Raw genomic sequence first — 14211 nt, 5'->3', positions numbered from 1 at the left:
CTGGAGAATGTTCCATGAGCACTTGAGAAAAATGTGTATGCTGTTGTTTTTGGATGGAGTGTCCTATAAATATCAATTAAGTCCATCTTGTTTAATGTATCATTTAAAGCTTGTGTTTCCTTATTGATTTTCATTTTGGATGATCTGTCCATGGGTGAAAGTGGGGTGTTAAAGTCCCCTACTATGAATGTGTTACTGTTGATCTCCCCTTTGATGGCTGTTAGTATTTGCCTTATGTATTGAGGTGCTCCTATGTTGGGTGCATAAATATTTACAATTGTTATATCTTCTTCCTGGATCGATCCCTTGATCATTATGTAAGTGTCCTTCTTTGTCTCTTTTAATAGTCCTTATTTTAAGTCTATTTTGTCTGATATAGGAATGCTACTCCAGCTTTCTTTGGTTTCCATTTACATGGAATATCTTTTTCCATCCCTTACTTCAGTCTATATGTGTCTCTAGGTCTGAAGTGGGTCTCTTGTAGACAGCATATATAAGGGTCTTGTTTTGTATCCATTCAGCCAATCTGTGTCTTTTGGTGGGAGCATTTAGTCCATTTACATTTAAGGTAGTTATCAATATGTATGTTCCTATTCCCATTTTCTATATTGTTTTGGGTTCGTTATTATAAGGTCTTTTCCTTCTCTTGTGTTTCTTGTCTAGAGAAGTTCCTTTAGCATTTGTTGTAAAGCTGGTTTGGTGGTGCTGAACTCTCTCAGCTTTTGCTTGTCTGTAAAGGTTTTAATTTCTCCATCAAATCTGAATGAGATCCTTGCTGGTAGAGTAGTCTTGGTTGCAGGTTTTCTCCTTCATCACTTTCAGTATGTCCTGCACTCCCTTCTGGCTTGTAGGTTTCTGCTGAGAGATCAGCTGTTAACCTTATGGGGATTCCCCTTGTGTGTTATTTGTTGTTTTTCCCTGCTGCTTTTAATATGCTTTCTTTGTATTTAATTTTGACAGTTTGATTAATATGTGTCTTGGGCGTGTTTCTCCTTGTATTTATCCTGTATGGGACTCTCTGTGCTTCCTGGACTTGATTAACTATTTCCTTTCCCATATTAGGGAAGTTTCAACTATAATCTCTTCAAATATTTTCTCAGTCCCTTTCTTTTTCTCTTCTTCTTCTGGAACCCCTAAAATTCGAATGTTGGTGCATTTAATATTGTCCCAGAGGTCTCTGAGACTGTCCTCAGTTCTTTTCATTCTTTTTTCTTTATTCTGCTCTGCATTAGTTATTTCCACTACTTTATCTTCCAGGTCACTTATCCGTTCTTCTGCCTCAGTTATTCTGCTATTGATCCTATCTAGAGTACATTTAATTTCATTTATTGCGTTGTTCATCGTTGCTTGTTTCATCTTTATTTCTTCTCGGTCCTTGTTAACTGTTTCTTGCATTTTGTCCATTCTACTTCCAAGATTTCAGATCATCCTTACTATCATTATTCTGAATTCTTTTTCAGGTAGACTGCCTATTTCCTCTTCATTTGTTAGGTCTGGTGGGTTTTTATCTTGCTCCTTCATCTGCTGTGCCTTTTTCTGTCTTCTCATTTTGCTTATCTTACTGTGTTTGGGGTCTCCTTTTTGCAGGCTGCACGTTCGTAGTTCCCGTTGTTTTTGATGTCTGTCTCCAGTGGCTAAGGTTGTTTCAGTGGGTTGTGTAGGCTTCCTGGTGGAGGGGACTAGTGCCTGTGTTGTGGTGGATGAGGCTGGATCTTGTCTCTCTAGTGGGCAGGTTCACCTCTGGTGGTGTGTTTTGGGGTGTCTGTGGCCTTATTCTGATTTTAGGCAGCCTCTCTGCTAATGGGTGGGTTTGTGTTCCTGTTTTGCTAGTTGTTTGGCATAGGTTGTCCAGCCCTGTGGCTTGCTGGTCATTGAGTGAAGCTGGGTGCTGGTGTTAAGATGGAGGTCTCTGGGAGATTTCTGCCGTTTAATATTATGTGGAGCTGGGAGGTCTCTTGTTGACCAGTGTCCTGAAGTTGGCTCTCCTACCTGAGAGGCAGAGCCCTGACTCCTGGCTGGAGCACCAAGAGCCTTTCATCCACACGGCTCAGAATAAAAGGGAGAAAAAGTAGAGAGAATTAGTAGAAGTATAAGTAAAGAAAGAAGGAAAGGAGGAAAGGAAGGAAGGAGAAGCAAAGAAGGAAAGAAAGGAGGGAGGGAGGGAGGGAGGAAGGAAGGAAGGAATGAGGGAAAGAAGAAAAAAGACAGAAAGAAAGAAGATACAGTAAAAATAAAATAAAGTATAATATAGTTATTGAATTAAAAAATACATAGAAAAAGAAAAAAGGGACGGATAGAACCTTAGGACAAATGTTGTAAGCAAAGCTATACAGAGAAAATCTTACACAGAAGCATACACATACACCTTCACAAAAAGAGGTAAAGGGGGAAAAATCATAAATCTTGTTCTCAGAGACCACCTCCTCAATTTGGGTTGATTCGTTGTCTAAAGGAGTAAAGGAAGGAAGGAAAGAAAGAAAGAATGAATGAAGGTAAAGTATAATAAAGTTATTACAATTAAAATTAATTACTAAGAAAAAAATTAAAAAAAAAAAAACCATGGACAGATAGAGCCCTAGGACAAATGGTGGAAGCAAGTGTATACAGACAAGATCTCACACAGAAGCCTACACGTACACATTCACAAAAAGAGGAAAAGGGAAAAAAATCATAGATCTCGCTCCTAAATTCCACCTCTTCAATTTGGGATCATTCCTTGTCTATTCAGGTATTCCACAGATGCAGGGTATATCAAGTTGATTGTGGAGCTTTAATCCACTGCTTCTGAGGCTGCTGGGAGAGATTTCCCTTTCTCTTCTTTGTTCTCACAACTCACAGGAGCTCAGCTTTGGATTTGGCCCTGCCTCTGCGTGTAGGTCGCTGGAGGGCGTCTGTTTTTGCTCAGATAGGACGGGGTTAAAGGCGTCGCTGATTCGGGGGCTCCGGCTCACTCAGGCCGGGGCTGGAGGGGGGAAGGAGGAGCACTGCATGTGGGGCGGGCCTGCGGCGTCAGAGGCGGCGTGACGTTGCGGCAGTGGCCGGTGTGACGTTGCACCAGCCTGAGGCCCGCCGTGCGTTCTCCTGGGGAAGTTGTCCCTGGATCCCGGGAACCTGGCAGTGGCGGGCTGCACAGGCTCCGCGGAAGAGGGGCGCGGAGAGTGACCTATGCTCGCACACAGGCCCCTTGGTGGCGGCAGCAGCAGCCTTAGCGTCTCCCGCCCATCTCTAGGGTTTGCGCTTTTAGCCGCGGATCGCGCAGGTCTCTGGGGTTTGCACTTTTAGCCGCGGCTCGCGCCCGTCTCTGGGGTTCGCGCTTTTAGCCGCGGCTCGCGCCCGTCTCTGGAGTTCCTTTAAGCAGCGCTCTTAAACCCCTCTCCTCGCGCACCAGGAAACAAAGAGGGAAGAAAAAGTCTCTTGCCTCTTCGGCAGGTGCAGGCTTTTCCCCCGAACTCCCTCCCGGCTAGTCGCGGTGCACTAACCCCTTCAGGCTGTGTTCAAGCCGCCAACCCCAGTCCTCTCCCTGCGCTCCATCCAAAACCGAAACCCCGAGCCTCAGCTCGCAGCCCCGCCCGCCCTGGCGGGCGAGCAGACAAGCCTCTCGGGCTGGTGAGTGCCGGTCGGCACCGATCCTCTGTGCGGGAATCTCCCCGCTTTGACCTCCGCACCCGTCGCTGTGCACCACTCCACGGTCCCGAAGCTCCCCCCTCCGCCTCCCGCAGTCTCCGCCCGCGGAGGGGCTTCCTAGTGTGTGGAAACTTTTCCTCCTTCACAGCTCCCTCCCACTGGTGCAGGTGCCGTCCTTATTCTTTTGTCTCTGTTTTTTCTTTTTTTCTTTTGCCCTACCCAGGTACGTGGGGAGTTTCTTGCCTTTTGGGAGGTCTGAGGTCTTCTGCCAGCCTTCAGTAGGTGTTCTGTAGGAGTTGTTCCACGTGTAGATGTATTTCTGGTGTATTCGTGGGGAGGAAGGCGATCTCCGCATCTTACTCTTCCGCCATCTTCAAGGTCCCCCCCCCCACACTCTATTTTATTTCCCCTGCTTGTCTCCACTCTTGACATTTAATGTTACATAATTTATTTTAATCTATGATTAGAGCCCTGAATTATTACATTATTAAGATAAGATGTCATGAATACTAAAAATATATTATTTTCCATATACATTTTTTCAAAGATTTTGGGGGGAGTTTACATTCAATTTTGTAACTGCATTTACAATATTTGTTTACTTTTAATTCAAATAATAAGTCTTTTATACAATAAATTTCTCATTCTTTTATTCTTGATGTTGAATCATCTTTTGTAGGCTTGCAGATATATTTTAGTTGCTTCCCTACTGAGGATATATTAACCATTTTCTTTGAGAAATTTCTTATATATTGACAAATATATCTCTATGTGCCTCATACATGAATAACAGGCACTTGTCTATAATGAGAATTCTTCATTCAAATCTATGTCCATCATAAAAACAAACAAAAGCAAAACACTTCATATACAACATTCCACTCTATCATAATACATAATGTCTCAGTGAAGAACTCTGACAACAGCTTGTCTTTTTCCTTATTCATTATTTTTTATCTGTAAAATTCAAAAATTTATAAGGGCATATCCAGGTATCTTGATGAGCCTTTGGTTTTTTTCCTCTCAGATCTTCAGCTTGAAAACTGTTTCTTTTCTTTTAAATTTAATTATTTATGTCCTTGCTTTTTTTCTCTTTCTTCCCCTGAAATAGTTGTTTCTTTGATCATATCTCTACCATTCATATCCATGATTATCTGGGCCATCATTTTCATCTCTTTGATATTGCTCCTGCATTACAGAAAAATTTCTCAAATCTTTCCCCACTTCATTGATTGAATTAATTTTTTTTATATGTGCTCTTTACTATCTCAAATGCTACTTTAATTTTCTATTGAATTTTGCATTTTCTTACAAACTGTTTTAGTCTTCACTTTTTCCATTCTTTCATTCCATCCTATTTTCTCCTTAATAACACCTATTATGGTTTTGTAGCGGCTTCTCCTCCTGAATCTTTTTGAGAACATCAAGAATATAAGTGTAAATTTTTCAGCTATTTCAAAAATAAACTAATTTTAAAAAACTATGTTATCAATTGGCCTCATCAAGTCAGTGCCCTTTGCCTTCTTCCAGCAGTGCCTTCTTATGACATCTTGACTTATTTACTTTACTTTCACTGTGTTGAGATTGATTCAGGCTTGCCATTTCCTTCAGATAGGGTAGGTGAATTTTTTCCTTTTCTGCCATCACAGAACACTTGGCTCTTATAATTTCTCCCATAATTTTTCCTTTTTGTCTCTGAACTACATCTAAAATCTTTAATTTTTGGTCCTATCCAAATTTGCTGAATAGAGGTTGAAACTTTTACCCCATACCTTACAAAATTAACTTAGGTTATCAGATAACAGTGTGTAAATTTGCTTTTGCATGGTGCAAAGCATGAAAAATTGTACAAAGTTCCATCATCTACTCTCTAAAGTGCTTCTTTAAGAGCCTAAAATCCACCCCATTTCTCCCTTCTGAGAGATGTAGTGCATGTATTGATATATACAGAGAGGGGTAGGGGTGGAGATGAGTCAGGGCTATAGCTCAGGTTGGCCCAGAAGTATTTCACATGGTACTGAGGGAAGATCTCCTAGTTTTGGTCAGAGCAACATGAGGCTGTGGACTGAGTCAATCTTTCCCTCTTACTTGAGAAAATTGTGTCCACTTCTGATTCAGAGAGTTCACTATGCAATGTGTCATCCAAAACTGTGATTCATGTTTGTCGCTCTCAATCATAACCATTATTGGAAATTCTGTACAAATGTCAGAGTATTTTCTCCTCTTCTTCTTCCTCCTCCTTTTCTCTTATTTTTTTAATCTCCTTCATCTTCTCTCTTACACAAACATAAAATCACATTAATACTCTCTCTTTCATTACTGTATTAGCAATTCATGCTATTTTGTGCTGCTTTTTCTTTGTTCTTTTTTACTATTTTACTTGACAGTTAATAAAAATCCTATTAGTAATGTCTAGTCCTCTGTCATTTTTTAACCAGGTAGCTCCCTAATTTTAACTTACCCTTTTCTGGATCAAATCTCATAGATTCCCTAGAGTTCTTTAATTCATCCCTGTCTTTGTTATAAGGAACATATTTTATACAAATTATATTTAAAGAGTAGGAATGATTCACATACTGAAGTACCTAGTAATGAGCGTTTTTCTTTTTCTTTTTTATATTGGGAGCCAGGTCACTAGACATCCCCCTGTATGCAGACCCTGATGGTGAGTCAAGAAGGTCCACATCTGGCCTATTAGTCAGGTGATTCCACATCCCTGTTTGCCCTGGACTGTTTCAGATTGTGCTGTTGTGTTAGCATAATTATTTATAGTGTTCCTTTCACTCTCTAAAGCATCCTGGTTTGCATCATCCTACATAAGACTATGAGATACAATTAAAATGTGAGTCATATTATGCCTGAAATGCTTCCTTAATATTGTGATGTAATCTTTTAAACTTTATTTATTATATTTATTTATTATTTTTGGCTGTGTTGGGTCTTTGTTGCTGCATGTGGGCTTTCTCTAGTTGCGCAAGTGGGGGCTACTCTTTGTTGTGGTGCACGGGCTTCTCATTGTGGTGGCTTCTCTTGTTGTGGAGCACTGGCTCTAGGCGCGCAGGCTTAGTAGTTGTGGCACACAGGCTCAGTAATTGTGGCTCGTGGGCTCTATAGCGCAGGCTCAGTAGTTGTGGCACATGGGCTTAGTTGCTCTGAGACATGTGGGATCTTCCCAGACCAGGGCTCGAACCCACATCCCCCTGCATTGGCAGGCGGACTCCTAACCACTGTGCCACCAGGGAAGCCCCTTGTGATGTTTTTGGGTTTTTTTTTTCCGGTATGTGGGCCTCTCACTGTTGCGGACTCTCCCGTTGCGGGGCACAGGCTCCGGACGCGCAGGCTCAGCGGCCATGGCTCACGGGCCCAGCCACTCCGTGGCATGTGGGATCTTCCCGGACTGGGGCATGAAACCGTGTCCCCTGCATCGGCAGGCGGACTCTCAACCACTGTGCCACCAGGAAAGCCCCCTTGTGATGTAATTTTAATGGAATTGAGCAAGTGAAAATTACAGTTAATTAAATTCAGCCATAATTTAGTTACTAATACCCTAATCCTGCTTGCATGACAACTGAATGGGTCATGCCATCAACAATGTTCAAAGCAGATTGTTAAACTCTAATTGGTGGATTAGTACTTCATGTATGCTAGATAATAATGTAGAATTTGAGACTATATATATTCAAGTTCTTTAATTCTAAAAATTTTAGACTTTTTGTTCTTTAGTTCTAGAAATCTTAGATTGGCCCCATTGGTCCAGGGACTATATAGCAGGTAACTGAAGTACAATTGTCCCAGCTTTAGAGTTCTCACTCATCCACTCTTTTTGTCTTTGGAGTGTCCACTGATTGATAGTTCACTTTGCTTGCTGCCATGTACAAAAGGCCTTGCCAGAGCCTACCTAATTTGCAGGCCTACACTGTGCCTTAGCCAGAGTATTTATCAATATGTGAAAGAGGTGACCCCTCTCAAAGCATATCCTTCAGGATATGTAATAGTGATTGGATAGAATTTTTAGATTAAAGTCAGGATAAATAATATATCCCAAATAATCCAAACATATGAGATCAACAGAATTGAGTCTAATTCCCCATAATGCTGATTAACTTTTGTCTTTGAAGAAGTTACTTAACTTCACTCACCCTCAGTTTCCTTCTATGAGATGGTGATAATACCAAAATCTTGGGGTTGTTATAAGAATAAAAGAAAATAAATGTAAATCACCCTGGCACAATTCTCTTATAAAGTATAGATTTATTATTAAGGGAAAATTAAAGGAAGAAGAGAGATTCACTGCTTTTCTTGGAAATGTTTAATATTAATGAAAAAGAAAAGAAAGTGAACCAAATGAATTCCTAGATGGTGTCTTTATTGTTAAGGAGAATAGGCTTCAACCTACAAATGGTACCAGCAAAAGTAGAAAAGGGAATAAATTCAAGATTACTGATCACCTAGTAAAGAAGCACAGAGAATTTTGAAATCCCCTAATCAGATACATTTTATTTCAAGTCATCAAGAATATCTACAAATGTGGGGCTTCCCTGGTGGCACAGTGGTTGACAGTCTGCCTGCCGATGCAGGGGACACGGATTCGTGCCCCGGTCCGGGAAGATCCCACATGCCGCGGAGCAGCTGGGCCCGTGAGCCATGGCCGCTGAGCCTGCGCGTCTGGAGCGTGTGCTCCGCAACGGGAGAGGCCACAGCAGTGAGAGGCCCGCATACCAGAAAAAAAAAAAAAAAGAATATCTACAAATGTAGATACGTAAATGGATCTAAACTCATATATCAGTTTCCCTTCAGAGGGAGATCTTTAGCAGGAGTATGACTTTATATATGTTAGTGGCTCCATTCTGTTAAATATCCTTTATCATTGACTTAGATAACACATATATTGCCTTGTGAAGAGAACAACTATGCTTGATGGCAGAAGCGAGCTGGAATAATGGGATGGAATCACTGCCATTCGCTTAGGCATAAACTAAACAATTATAGGAGAATGTGATGTGGCTTGTCAGTAATATATGCAAAAAAGACAGATTTTAATGGACGATAGTTATATGATTCAACAATGTCATATTGCTGCAGAAAACCCTGTGATCACTTTTTGATATTCAATATAAAATATCCAAACCAAAGCTTTCTATTTTTTATTCACCTGTGTTCCAGATTACTAATCTTGTCTTTTGGTGTCTCCCATTTGCTATTAAACTATCCCTTGAGTTCTTAATGTCTGATATTGTATTTTTCAATACTGGAATGCCCATTTCAGTATTATTTTGTAAGTTTAATTTTATTGTGAAATTCTCCATCTTTTATATACTTTCTATGTTATTTCTTGTATTTTCTTAAATATATAAATCATGATTATTTTAAAGTCCTTATCTGCTAATTCAAACATCTATACCATCTGCTTTTTCTCCCTTTTTTTTTTTTTACTTGTAACTAGCGACAGCGTTCTGTCTCTTTGCGTGCCAGGTATTTTTTTTTAATTGAAAGTCAAGCGTTGTGTTTTCAAAAAGCAAAGGTGGAAAAGCTCCAGATGATATACTTTCATCAGAGAGGTTCAGCCTGTCCTCTGCTAGGCAGATAGAGTAGAGGGGGTAGTGGGGCTGACCACTTCAAGTTTTCTTTGAGAATCTGTCAGATCCTGTCTCTGCTCTACTTTTCAGAGGTCTTCAGCTTGGATACATAGCCTCACACCCCATGAAGCTTCCAAATTTGGCAAATGTCTTGCGGGGGAGACTGGCTATGGCTGAGTCTACTCAAGTCACCACTTTTATCACTCCAAGCCTGATCAGGTCCCCAGCTTTGCTGTTTCACCTCTCTCCCACCTTCTAGGGGCTGAAACAGGATCCTCACTCAGCCTCCAGCTCAGCCCACACTATCAAGCACCACTAGGAACAAAGTTATCTCAGATTATTTTAGAGTCAATTTTCCTTTCCTTTGAGGACTTTGAGCTGTCACCTGTCCTCCCAGTAGACCTTTGTCTCCTAAGTATCATGAAAATGCGGGCTATTCCACTTTAATTCTCTGTGTTTGGGCTTATGACTGTAGCCTGCTTTGCTGTGGAATTTTGAAACTTAGCAAATATCTTGGGGAGAAAAACGAATTTGAGGTCCTGCTACTCTCCAATTTTGTTACTCCAGTCCCATGTAACTGCCAAAAGTTTTGCTGTTCTTTTGTCCCCCAGCAGCAGTTCTCTTCCTGAGTTGAGCCTGGATTCTCAGCCTCTGTCTGCATCCGGAAATGAAAAATAACCTCCAGGGACAACTTCAGATTCTTAGCTCTTAGTCTTGCATTTCCTGAATTGTGCTCCCTCTGGTGCTTATTGTTTGGCTGATCCTTGATACCTTACATATATTACTTTTGTAACTGATTCAGCTTTTCTGATTTTTCTCAGTGGGAGCATTCGCCTGATGCTAATGACTCCATCTCACTAAAAGCAACAATCTTATGTAGGTTCCAATTGAGTACAATACAGGCTTTAATAGGTAGAGGTATCTAGACTCTGTGAAGATAAAGTATGTTTATGGATTGGATAGGGAACAAAATTTTCCACTTAAACTTTCTAAGATTTTTGATACAAGGAATAACCTTCTGGTTCTTTCTACCTATTTAGCTAGCTGTCATCCATCTACCCATTCATCCATCCATCTATCCACTCCTCCATCCATCTTTCTTTCAGAGTAATTTCATAGCAATTAGTTAGATTGTTACAAAATGAAGAATGAAAATCAGTGTCTGAAATAACAAACGGTAAGAATCTAGGTGCTGACATTTTCATTGTCTTCATGACTAAAATGAATAAACCAAATTGTATGATAGCTAGCTAATTCTATAACTGAAAAACTTTGCTTGATCTTACGTTAGTTAATTTATGCATACTACCTTAGATCTAACATTTATTGCTCTTAATCCATTACCACCTATTTTATAATGTTTCAACAAGGATTCTTTTCCTATCCTTTTTTTTTTTTTTTCTTTTAACAATGCATAGGGCTTCCCTGGTGGTGCAGTGGTTGAGAGTCTGCCTGCCGATGCAGGGGACACAGGTTCGTGCCCCAGTCCGGGAAGATCCCACATGCCGCAAAGCGGCTGGGCCCGTGAGCCATGGCTGCTGAGCCTGTGCGTCCAGAGCCTGTGCTCTGCAATGGGAGAGGCCACAACCGTGAGAGGCCCGCGTAATGCAAAAAATGACCAACAACAACAATGCATAATCATTGAGTTTGGGGATGATTATAAACATTAGAAAATATTAAAAAATTATTTATGTATGTATTTAAATCAAATATATTTCTTTCCTGAAAGGGCAGAAAACAGAAAGTTTGAAGAAAGGTTATCTTGAATGAAACTTAGAGAAACAAGTGAAGAAACCTATCACTACAATGGAAGGAGAAGGCAGGCAGTTTTAAGTAAGAAGAGAAAATAAGAAAGCTACAAGTCATATTCAATATTATCAATATTTTGTAATTATCAATATTTTGAAAGACTAAAACCATGATAAGCATCATTAGCACCTATATGCAAATACCAGATTAAATTTAACTGTATTTACATTGTGGGTTGATCTCCTCATGACTTAAATCGAACTATTGTGATCTTAGATCAGTCTAATGTCATTTTCTTATCCATATAGCAGGATAAAGTCATAATAATAATAATTATTATTTTAAAATAAATATTTTGTCCTAGATTTAGACTTTCATGAGTATTACCTATATATTATGACATTTAATCCTCACAACCACCATTTAAAGTAGGTAAACTTAGTCCTGTTTAGTTATAGAGAAGTACAATGAAGCATAGACAACATATGAAATTTGCCAGGTCATAGAGTTTAGTTAGTGTCAAAGCTGTGTTAAAATCCTGTGATCTAAAACAACACTGTGCTATAGAATTTTCTGCAATAATGGAAATGTTCTATCACTGCACTGTCTAATACATAGCCACCAGGCACATGTAGAAATTGAGTACTTGAAATGTGCCTTGTACAATTGAGGAAATGAACTCTTAATTTTATTTAATTTAATCAAGTAAAATTTAAATGGTCACATGTGTCTAGTAGCTACCACACTGGACAGCACAACTCTAAACTAATTAGATTATATTGGCTGCTGGCCCTGAAAAATCTTGTGAAGTATACAAGAACACCATTTTAGAAGCTTTTTCTTAATCAGCTGGAACATCACTCCTTGACCTACTTTTAATAGAAATCAATATTGTATATGGAAAAAAATGTAATGTACATACTGGTCTTTATTAGTAAATAATATGGTAAATAGCTTACTTGTAAGCATTTGTATGAAATAAACAGTATGTAAGTCAGGTGCTCTCTTTAAGTCAAAGGGCAATTTTCTCTTTCTTTATTTGGGCTTGCTGTGAGGGCATTAGTATACATACTTAAGCCCACATGAGGAAAATAATAGAAGAGAGGAAAGATAGGGGAAGCTGGTTGTTTTATATTTACTTAAAATGTATTAGATGTTGGCATTATGGAGCTAAATGACGAGCTCTCCTACTTCCTTCCGGGTCAGGTCTGCAGGGTGTGCTGAATAAGCAGGGTGGCAGCAAAGGACACTTAATATGATTCTTTCAGGAGCATGTGAGGTGACTCCTGTCCCTTGCCCGCTGTTTCTCCTGCCAAGTGATTTTAAGCTAATATTAATGGGCAGGAATCACACAGTAGGTATGCCCTTTATTCTCTCTAGAATGCCTTATCACTCCTTCCTCCTTCACTTTTTGTCCAAAAGAGCACTTTCTTTACTTATATAAACATCACAATAGTGTTTTGCTTTATATGTGAAGTCTCAAAAAGCAAACTAATATTTTCCATGCCTAAGAACATTCTGTAAATAAAAACAGCGTTTCCACTTCCTGAGAACCCAAATTCCACCAGAATAAATTGGAACATTCTCTCTGTGCTTTATTTTCAGATTCTTGACTCTTAAAGATTGAAATTATTGAAACAAATGCAAGTAATTCAAGAGCTTTCATTCCTCTTTTTCCTCATCAGTGCTGGTTATATTTTAGGCTTTGTTCAGAAGGTCAGAGTTGGCTCGATGGTCATAGCTGTGGAAGGGAGTTTGATTGACTGCACATGTGCTAATACTATGCATACATTATTGAGGGCACTACGAGGCAGAGTGCCCTCAGAGAACACTTCTGAAAAGAGTAGTTGACTCAGGCCCCACCTATACAGAGCTCAGTTCCTAAAAATAGGTGCTAAGTTGCATCCTTTAGATGCAGGGCTGAAATAAATTCAGCCGTCCCATCTACTCTCTTGATAGACCCTTCAGTGGAGCTGGCCTCCACTCCACCGACTGCTTTCAGAGGACTGGGAAATTTGCTGTACCAAGGAGGAAACTAGTCTGTGAAGAACTGTAAAGATATATGACATTTCCACGAACTTGGGTTTAAGTCTAAATATTACAAAAGGTATGTGTTATATAGTCATTGATACTCTACTTCCAGAGTTGTGATATATTCTTGCTGATTGCTTAAGATCAATGAAGACCACAGGTCAAATTGTAATTGTCATCACAGCAAATATTCAATTGGATTTTGTAGAATGGTTAGCATTTTTTATTTTTAGTATTGAAGAAATATGAACCAAACTTGATAAACAGACATCAATGAAAATTATACTTCAATTTATAGCTAAAAGGGAAAACTGACAAAATTAGTTTCTCTTTTATGAGCATAAATTGATAATGTACACAATGAATATGTTTGAAACTCTAAACCATATTTCCTTTTTTCTTTTTAATTATACTTCTTAAAATTTGCTGAGGGAAAGAAAAAGTTGAAAATATGCTCAACTGTTGCAGCTTGCTCAGAGAAATGTATAAAATGTATTCTTTCTCAGCCTTAGTTTGATTTTGTGCTTCTTGCCCCAGCCAGTCTCATCTCCTCTGGGAGTATTACTGGAATAAGGATTAAAGAATCAGGTTCTTACATGTTTTGCAGAATTAAGAAAAGCACTGCCAGTTGGATCTGCCGGGCCTAATTATAGTAACTACAAACTTAAAGAGAGAAGACTGAGATTTTACTTTTAAAATAACATGGCCTGTATACTGTTTCAAATGAATTTATTCTATCTTCAGTTGCCTATGAACACCTTAATTTGGTCCTGTTGTGCCTTAATGTTTAGATGTTAGAGACTGAAGTGATTTGGAAGAGGCATTATAACAGAATCTCTTACGACACCAACTAAAAGCAAGGACACTTTAAGATTACATAATACAGGGTTTAAATTTAGCCAGCTGGTGCTGAACTGAAAGATGTTTTATTTTTACCAGAACTCTATTTGGTCACTGAGGAGCTGGAGTTTATTTGAATTATTTAAAACTTTTATGTGCAGGGTGCCAAAGGACGAGTAAAATATTTACCTCAGCTACATTCAGAGCCCTGAATTTTAATATGAGCACCAGTTTTGAGTTTTAGAAGCTATTACCAGTGAGTGGCAAAAATATTGGATAAAAAACTGGGAAAGTGTTGAATTCTGTGCTTAAATATTTCTCTACCTCTCTACCTACTCTTTGAATCTTTTACCTTTTTTACTGTTAACATGTAAATGAACAACTAGATCCA

The 14211-nt window shown here is 39.3% G+C and overlaps 1 protein-coding gene across 3 annotated transcripts in view; it reads left to right on the top strand.

Annotated features, from left to right (window-relative positions):
• The window catches only part of XIRP2 (xin actin binding repeat containing 2), a 340525-nt gene that overhangs the window by 259445 nt on the left and 66869 nt on the right, over positions 1 to 14211 (top strand). The window contains exon 1 of one of the 3 annotated variants that reach the window (XM_032637471.1): positions 12904 to 13056. The exons of the other annotated variants lie outside the window; for them this stretch is intronic. The gene's annotated coding sequence lies outside the window, so the exon portion shown is untranslated. Of the gene's footprint in view, positions 1 to 12903; positions 13057 to 14211 lie in introns of those variants that run through there. 3 annotated transcript variants of the gene reach the window in all.

Source organism: Phocoena sinus, chromosome 7 (assembly GCF_008692025.1).
Source record: "Phocoena sinus isolate mPhoSin1 chromosome 7, mPhoSin1.pri, whole genome shotgun sequence".
NCBI lineage: Eukaryota > Metazoa > Chordata > Mammalia > Artiodactyla > Phocoenidae > Phocoena > Phocoena sinus.
This window is presented reverse-complemented; position numbering and strand designations above follow the sequence as displayed.